The following is an 8,886-nucleotide window of genomic DNA, read 5'->3' on the forward strand; positions in this document are numbered from 1 at the left end:
GGAGGTGATGGTGCAGGTGGAGATGGTGGTGATGGTGCAGTGGGGATGCTGGTGCTAGTGGTGGAGATGATGTTGGTGGTGGAGGTGCTGGTGATGGGGGAGGGGATGGTAGTAGAGGATGGTATCCACAGCACAGGGAACAGCATATGCAAAGGATCTGTGGTGGGTGGAAACTTCGTGGGTCTGGAAACCTGAAAGTCTGATGTGGCTGATGTGGCAGCACACAGACGGTGAGGGTGAGAAGAGGCAGAGACCAGAAGTTGAAGCACAAGCCACATCACAGACCCTGCAGGAACTTGTAGCCTATGTTAAATACTTGGATCCTAATCTTAAGAACAATTTGGAAGCCACAGAAGAATATTAAACTTGAGGTGGGGTGAAATGATCAGATTTGCATTGTTAAAAGATCATTCTAGATCTCTACTGTCCAGTAATGGTAGCTACTAGCTACACATGGGTATTGAACACTTGAAATGTTGCTGGTCTTAGTTGGGATGTGCTGTGAATGTAAAATACACACTGGATTTCAATGACAGTGTAAAAAAGGAATGTAAAATACCTTGTTACTTTTTTCATAATCTTTACATAGTGGAATGGTAATATTTGGGGTTAAATAAAATGTAATTAAAATCAGTTTTACCTGTTTCTTGCTTACCTTTTAAAATGTAACTACTAGGACATTTAAAATTACATAAGCAGCTCGCATGATATTTTCATTAGAGGGGGCTGCTCTAGATGCAGCGTGAAGAAGGAGCTACGGAGAAGGCGAAGCAGGTGAGACCATCAGGAGGTTGTTTTCATAGTCCAGGCAAGAGGTGAAGGTAGCTCTAACTAGGTTGATGGAAGTGGAAGTAAAAGGAGTTGGATGGATTCGAGGTAAAATCATCAGAACTAAGTCTTTAGCAGATGCTTCTGGATAGATGGTCGTGCCACATGTTGAAATAAAAAACACTAAGAGAGGACCAGCCTTGGCAAGAAGTATCATGAGCTCAGACTTGGACATGCTGAATGGACATGCTCTGAGACATCCACGTGGACGCATGTCTCCAGAAGGCAGTTGCCCATCTAGGTCTGCAGCTCGGATGAGATGTCTGCATGGGAGACTTAAATTTGAGAGGTATTGGCATAGAGATGAACATAAATGAGACTCCTTAGGAAGAAAGCAGCCAGTGAGGACTGACCTAGGACCTAGACTTGGGAAACAGGGTAAGGGAGGACAAGTCTGAAAAGGAGCATCGAAAAGGAAGCCTAAGTATGTGGGGTCATGGAAGCCAAGGGAGAAGCAAAGAAGGAAGGAGTGTCAGCAAGGAGATTTGTTCTGACAGGTTAGACAACAGGAAGAATACAATGTATTTGGGAGTCAGCAGTATGGCGGTCATTGATGACCTTGCAAGTGCTGGTTGGAGTGATAGGTGTGGAAGCCAGGTTGGAGTAGACTAAAGACTGGGCAAGAGGTGAGGAAACAGAGACAGGAAGTATAAAGAGCTCTTTCCAGAAGTTACTCTATGAAGGAGGAGAGAGGGAGAAGCTTGAGGGAGATGAGAATTTGTTTCTGTTTGTTTATTTGAAATAAATATGGAAGAGACTTGAGGATGTGTAAACACTGGTAGGAATGATCTGGTTGAGATGGAGCAGTGGAAAATACAGGAGAGAGAAAGGATACTAAGCAGCACGTGGTTCCTGAGACGGCAGGGAGGGAGCGTCTCGATTGAACCAGGTGGGGCTGGCGGCCATTCTAGGAGGGAGCCCTCTCATACTGCAGCAGGAAGGGAGGGTGGGTGTGGGTAGGAGCTCAGCAGTGAGAAGTTGAGGGGATCTCTGTGGATGGCTTTAATTTCCTCTGTGAAATAAGAGGCAAAGTCATCCCCGAGAGCATGTGGGGAGGTAGAGACTGCCAGTGGCTGGAGGAGGGTGGAGGGTGAGGTGGGTTGGCTAGAAAAGTGTAAAAACAGTGCCTGGTCTCCTCTAAGTCCATAGGGAACTTTCAGGTTTAGGATTTTGTCACATATGAGGAATAGGAACATAAGGAAAAGAGAGTGGTGGCTCTAGAATTCCTATTTAGAAGTGGTGATCTGACTCAGGGGTGAGAGGGCTTGAAACTTTTTGTATACTATTTTCCATTACATGATAGTGAGAAAACACCAACTGTTCATACGGAAGGGCAGGGAAGGCTTCTGGAGATTGGGGGGAGGGGAAAGCCCTCTCCTTCAACTCCATGTTTGGTGACACCACTGGCAAGAGGGTTTGCGGGGGTGGTAAGGGTGTCTTGGAGATTCTGAAGTAAGAAAGGCTGCGTCATCCCAACTTCCCAAGACCTCCTGCTGGCACCCCCAGCGCCCCTGTGCAATGGGCATGCATATTCAGACCATCCGGTGGCCACACCCAGGCTGGTATTTTCCCTGTAAAAAAGGCGGAAGAACCCAGCGAACCAGAAATTTGGGGCCAAGTATGACTCTCCACAGAATGCTTAGAGGATGGGAACCCCGGGTTCTGCTTACCCTTCCACCTGTGAGCTCCAGCTTGCACCAGGCATTGGCCTGAATCTACACTAAATAAGGAAGAAAGACAAGGCAGGAGATGACCAATGGGTTGGGGGAAGAGGAGGGACCAGTGGACTCTGAGCAAGATGCAGGAGGCTGAGTTAGTCATTTTGAACTTGGACAAGTGTTGGTAATCCCCGGGTCCCGGGAGTGACCGAGGTAGTGCAGGGGAGGAGCTCGGGGGACGAGGGGGTATAGGAACCGAGAGGTGACAGGTGGGTCATCTTTGTGAACAGTGAAGCAGCTGGGCTTCTGGAAGATCTTAAGAAGAAGTCTGTGAGCAGATGCCAAAGTCTTCGACAAGTGAGAGGAAGGGAGCAGGAGGTCAGCAGACAGTGAGAGACAGAGGAGGGCATGAGGGCAAATGGCGTATGTGAGCTGGGAGCCTCAAAGGGACTGGTTTTCTTACAAAAGGTTGGGGAGATAAGCCAGTGACTCTCACATTTGATCAGGGAGTGGAGTTCCTGGATCTGATGATGCCTTACCCTACCCTACCCTAACCCTAACCCTAACCATGGATTTAATCCCATAGATTTAATCCCATCATATAAACCAACATTTAGTACAAATCATCTCTTAGTAACCTAAAAGGGCTGGAGCTGGCACATGGTAAATAATGTATACACAGTCAAATCTGTTCCAGTGATTGACAGCTCAAGGAAGCCATAGCTGAGGGAAGAGCAGAAGGACACTGGCGGGACACACAGGATCAGACCAGAAGATGAGGCCGTAACTGACTCAAGCCAGAGGAAACCGTGGCCATAGGCAGCAGAAGAGGAAGGAAGGACATGGCAAATTTTTTCTTTGGTGACTCAAATTTAATTTTGTCAATGTTGGCTTTTTTAAAAAAAAGTCCTCATTATTTTTTGTCTGTAGAAGAGATAATTCAGGAGTTTGCTTTGGCTTTATGATTTAATATCTAAATAACTAAATTTGCCAGGTTAAAAATCTTGTCCTTCCTTAAGCTTTTAGGTTTGACTAACTATTCGTAAATCTACTAAATATAAACATCAGTTTAAAAGGGACTTTGGCTTTTGTTTGGTCCCATTTACAAACTTAGCTAACTAAACTTTTAATTAATTTTAGTGGCATTTATAAATGTGATATATTTGATGTTCTCTTTAAGTGTCAATTGTTTGACTTAGTAAAACTTTCCTGAGTTCTTAAACAATTCTAATATAACTAATACACTTATAAATATGGTAAAATTTAAGCTCTCTTAAATGTTTCAATGTATGACAAATGTTTCAATCCGTGTTTCTACAATGAAAAATTTCAACTTAAAATCACAAATATAAATGAAGTATACATTTTAAGTTGGAATTACAAGCTTGACCTTGACTCTAATAGACCAAATTTTAAAAAAATGTGACAAGTCTTTAAAAACCAAATATTCATAGATTCCTTAGCACAAAATATTAATATAAATACTAATTATAAGTCTTCCAGAGATTGCATCCAGAAACTTTTTGGGTCAAGTATGACTGTCCATACAATGGCCAAGAAGACAGCAACCTCCAGGCTTTGAAAGTTACTTACACACACGTAGGAAACCATTACATCACCATACATAATTTGGGAATTCATTCATAGAGAGGTGGCCAATGATATGGCCTAGGAAGCTGGCAATATAATGCATGGTCTGTGACCGTGACTGGTACACACTGAACCCTAGTTATGCTTTGTAACAGGACTGAACCTAGAGAAGGCAGTGGTCACACAGCTCATGTCCCTGGGTCTGAGTCATTATCATGAGCTCATTTTTTTCCATCCACATGGAAGGCAGCAACTTCTACCCAGACTGCCACATCACATGGTTGGATTTAGCAGTTATTTGATTCTTAAGATATTTCAATATATTTCCCAAGGCACTCCAAAGAACTTAGAAATTGATAAAATTCTGCCTTCTTTTCATATTCTTCCTGACTGATGAGGCCATACAGATATTAAAATGATACCAGCTGCTCGCTCATGGTTTGTCTGACTCTGTGGTTGGAAAGAATACACTATATTTCTTCATTCTCGTCTTTAAACAAGGTCAGCTATTGTGCGGCAAGTGTAGGAAGTTGGGGCTAGAAGCCGCTGGTCAGACCTCTCTCCCTTGCAGTCCCACCTGTGTCTGCAATGTCCATACTCCATTCCTCCAGACCCAACTGATGTTCTGAAAAGGCATGTCAATCCACCACTCAACAAGTAATAGTTGGGACTTCCCTGGTGGTCTAGTGGTTAAGAGTCTGCCTTCCAATGCAGGAGACGCGGGTTTGATCCCTGGTCACGGAGCTAAGATCCCACATGCTGCGGGGCAACTAAGCCTGCGCACCACAACTAGAGCCCACGCGCTCTAGAGCTCCCGTGACGCAACTAGAGAGCCCTCATGCCGCAATGAAAGATCCCCCGTGCCACAACGAAGATCTGTGTGCCGCAACTAAGACCCGAATTGGCCAAATAAATAAATAAATAAATATTTTTTAAAAAGCAAGTAATAGTTGATTAGTGCCTACTGTGTTCTCAGGGCTGGGAATACTTCACTGCAAAAAGGAGAACAAAGTCCATGCCCTCATGAAATTTACATCCAGCCACATTCAGCAGCTGTGTGTGAATTTGAAATCTCCTTTTCTATCATCTACTACCAGTCTTGCAACAGATGAAAATTATTTGCATTGTCCCTGAGAGTTTTGTATATTTGGACCTAACCTATACAAACTTACCTCATGTATCATCTTCATGGTTTGGCCCTTTGCATCTGGGATAATGCATCAGAGAACTTGAAGAAAAGTCTCTTTCCCTCTCTTTTTTCATTTTCCCAAGTTTTAGATTCCTGAAATATTCACAGATTCTCTAAATTAAAAAAACAAAACAAAACAAGACTTTTATGGACTTTCTGTTCTGAATTAACTTAAGTTTGATGCTTCCAATCCTTGGAGTTAGGTACCAAGAAGTCTGAAATCAATGTAGAAGATCAGTCACTTGGGCTGACAGATGAAGCAGTCAATTTTACTGTAAGAGATTTTATTGGTCTTTGTTTCTTCTTTCTTTCTTTCTTCCTTTCTTTTTTTAAAAAATGAACATTTAGACCATTCTTACTAGGAATATCTTAATTTCTGGAATCATTGTAGTCTGATGAGTTTAGTCCTGGAATGGACTTTGTAAAATTTGGGTGCTGAATCGCTCTGATTACACATGGAGTGGTATTGGCAAGGCAGAAAGCTGAAAATGAGCATTCCAGAAGGGATAAAGCCACCCAAATATGATATTAGAAGATTTTATGATTTTATATTTCTAGGTAGTTTGGACCTCCTGAGTTACTTAAGAAACAATTTTCTTTCCATCAAGAAATATCTTAGCCAGGTCTCTTTTGGTTGCAAGTGAGAGAAATTAATGTAAACTAATTAAAGTACAAGGAGACATTTTATAAGCAAGGCAGGATGACCTGCTAGAGAAATTAGGTGTTTTCTCCTTCTTTCTCTAAAAGGCGAGCAAAAGGTTAGCTCGTCTATTTTGGAGGCCTGATATATCCATCCTTTGCTCTTGGAGAGAAGAGGATGTTTTAAAGTCGGTTTTATTGAGATAATTTATATATAATAAAATTTATCAATATAAAAAGTAGTTTGATGAGCTTGACAAAGACATACAGTCATGTAATCACCATCACAATCATGATACAGAACATTTCTATCACCCCCAAAAGTCCCCATATGCCTCTATGCAATCAATCCCCTCTCCCACCCGGCTCCCTGATACCTCTGCTTTCTGTCATAGTTTTGCTTTGTGTAGAATTTAAATCTAAATGAATTGTGTGGAATTCACTTAAATGAATTCTATAGTATGTATTTGTTTGTGTCTGACTTCTTTCACTTCATGTAATTCTTTTCAGATCATCCATATTCTTGCATATTTCAGCAGCTCTGCCTTTTTATTGTTGAGTGGTATTCTATTGTATACATATACAACGATTTCTTTATCTGTTCATGAGATGATAGATATTTGGGTCATTTCTAGCTCTGAATAAAGTACATGCTTTTGTTGGACTTATTTTTTCATTTCTCGTGGGTAATTACCTAGGATTGAGATTGTTGCATCATTAAGTGCATATTTAATTTGATAAGAAACTGTCAAACTTTCCCAAAGTGGGTGTATCGTTTTGCATTGCCAGCAGCAATGTATGAGAGTTTCAGTTGTTCTACATCCTAACCGACACTCGGTATTGTCAGTCTTTCATTTTAGCCTTTCTAGTGGGCATGTAGTGGTATCTCAATGTGTCCCCCCTGCCCGAGTTTTATTGAGATATGATTGACATGTAGTATTGTATTAGTTTAAGATGTATAACATAATGATTTGATATATGTATATATAGTGTGAAATAATTATCACAATAAGTTTAGTTAAAATCCATCATTTCACATAGTTACTATTTTTTCTTATGATGAGAAATTTTAAGATCTACTCTTAGCAAGTTTCAAAGGTATAATAACAGTATTACTAAAACAGTAGTACTAACTATAGTCACCATGCTGTACATTACATTCCCAGAATTATATATCTTATAACTGGAAATTTGTACCTTTTGACCACATATAAAGAGGTCAATTTCACTCGGAAAGGTTTTGTCAATCTTTCAAGTTTCCAAAATATTTAGAACTCAGAAATACTGCTCTTCATATGAGATCACAAGTAACAGAAGACACTCTTACACTCAGGCCCACAGTGAAAAAACTAATAGTAAAACAAGTTGAAGTAATTAAACAATAAGATTTGAAAATCAGTTATTGAATGTAGAACTGGAAGACTGTACTTCAGGAAAATGGAAAATGGGATGGCTGCGATCCCATGATCAGACCAGGCCCAATAGAAACTGTAATAACAACAGAGCTTAGCTATGAGAATTTTCCACAATGATAGAACTTTAAAAACATGCTTTTATATTAACTAAAGATATTCACAGTTGAAACTGCCAAAGCTTGCTTAATACCATATCTCCCTTCTCAATATTTAAAATCCACAGGATACTTGGATCTCAGTGAACATTTGATGGTTGGAGAAGAACTGAAACAGTCAGTTCAAAGGTTCTCCCTACATACTTTGATTTTAAGACAAAAAAATCTATAAACTCTGGACAATGTTGCTTTCTCTAGAAAAACCTGACTAACATTGATCTTTGTCAGTGTACACTTGGTTCTTTACTTAACTCTTATCAGTGGCCAGAAAAAGGTAACATACTTGAATTTATCCAGTGTCAAAATATACAATCTAACACTCACTGTTTCCCAGACACTAGGCCTATTAGATGTTAGCCATATAGTCTTTTATTTTGTCACATCTTAAAGAACTTTACATTTTCAGGTACATGTCGAAGATGCTCCCAGGTACTTCCTTTCCTTGGAAAGTAAGCAAGAAAATAAAACTTTCTCTAAGGAGCAACTTGATTCTTTTCAAAAACTGAAGACTTTGGAAGTTGGTGGCAACAGCTTCATTTGCTCCTGTGACTTCCTGTCTTTCACGCAGGGGCAGCAGGCCCTGGCCCAGGTCCTGATCGGACTGGCCAGAAGACTACCTGTGTGACTCTCCATCCCCCGTGCGGGGCCAGCGGGTTCGGGACACCCGGCTCTCACCTTCTGAATGCCACAGGGCAGCCGTGGTGTCTGCCATGTGCTGTGCCCTTTTCCTGTTGCTCCTGCTTGCGGGGATTCTGTGCCACCGTTTCCACGGACTGTGGTACGTGAAGATGATGTGGACCTGGCTCCAGGCCAAGAGGAAGCCCAGGAAGGCTCCCCGCAGGGACATCTGCTATGACGCCTTTGTGTCCTACAGTGAACGGGATTCCTACTGGGTGGAGAACCTCATGGTCCAGGAGCTGGAGCACTTCAACCCTCCCTTTAAGTTGTGTCTTCACAAGCGGGACTTCATTCCTGGCAAGTGGATTATTGACAATATCATTGACTCCATTGAAAAGAGCCACAAAACCATCTTCGTGCTTTCTGAGAACTTTGTGAAGAGTGAGTGGTGCAAGTACGAGCTGGACTTCTCCCATTTTCGTCTCTTTGATGAGAACGATGCTGCTGCCATTCTCATTCTGCTGGAGCCCATTGAGAAAAAGGCCATCCCCAGCAGGAAGGGTTTCAGTTGAAGAACAATTCTAGTTTTTAAAATAAAAATATCTATAAAATGAAATATTCTCAGGTTTCAAAACTCAGCTCTATGTTGATTCAGAGTTTTACTATTATCATTTTGCATAGGCACTATTAAATAGTATTCTTCAAAAGTTACAGATGTTATTGAAATCTCTTCAAAGTAGAAAAATTTTGAAGAATGAGCATTTGCATACAACGATCTGTGTATTAGTGCAAGG

At 41.3% G+C, this 8,886-nt stretch overlaps 1 pseudogene; it reads left to right on the top strand.

Moving 5' to 3' along the window:
• Positions 1-1,368: 1,368 nt before the first annotated feature.
• On the top strand, positions 1,369-8,664 carry LOC130708200 (toll-like receptor 2; annotated as a pseudogene).
• The last annotated feature ends 222 nt before the right edge of the window (positions 8,665-8,886 follow it).

Source organism: Balaenoptera acutorostrata, chromosome 5, assembly GCF_949987535.1.
Source record: "Balaenoptera acutorostrata chromosome 5, mBalAcu1.1, whole genome shotgun sequence".
Taxonomy (NCBI): domain Eukaryota; kingdom Metazoa; phylum Chordata; class Mammalia; order Artiodactyla; family Balaenopteridae; genus Balaenoptera; species Balaenoptera acutorostrata.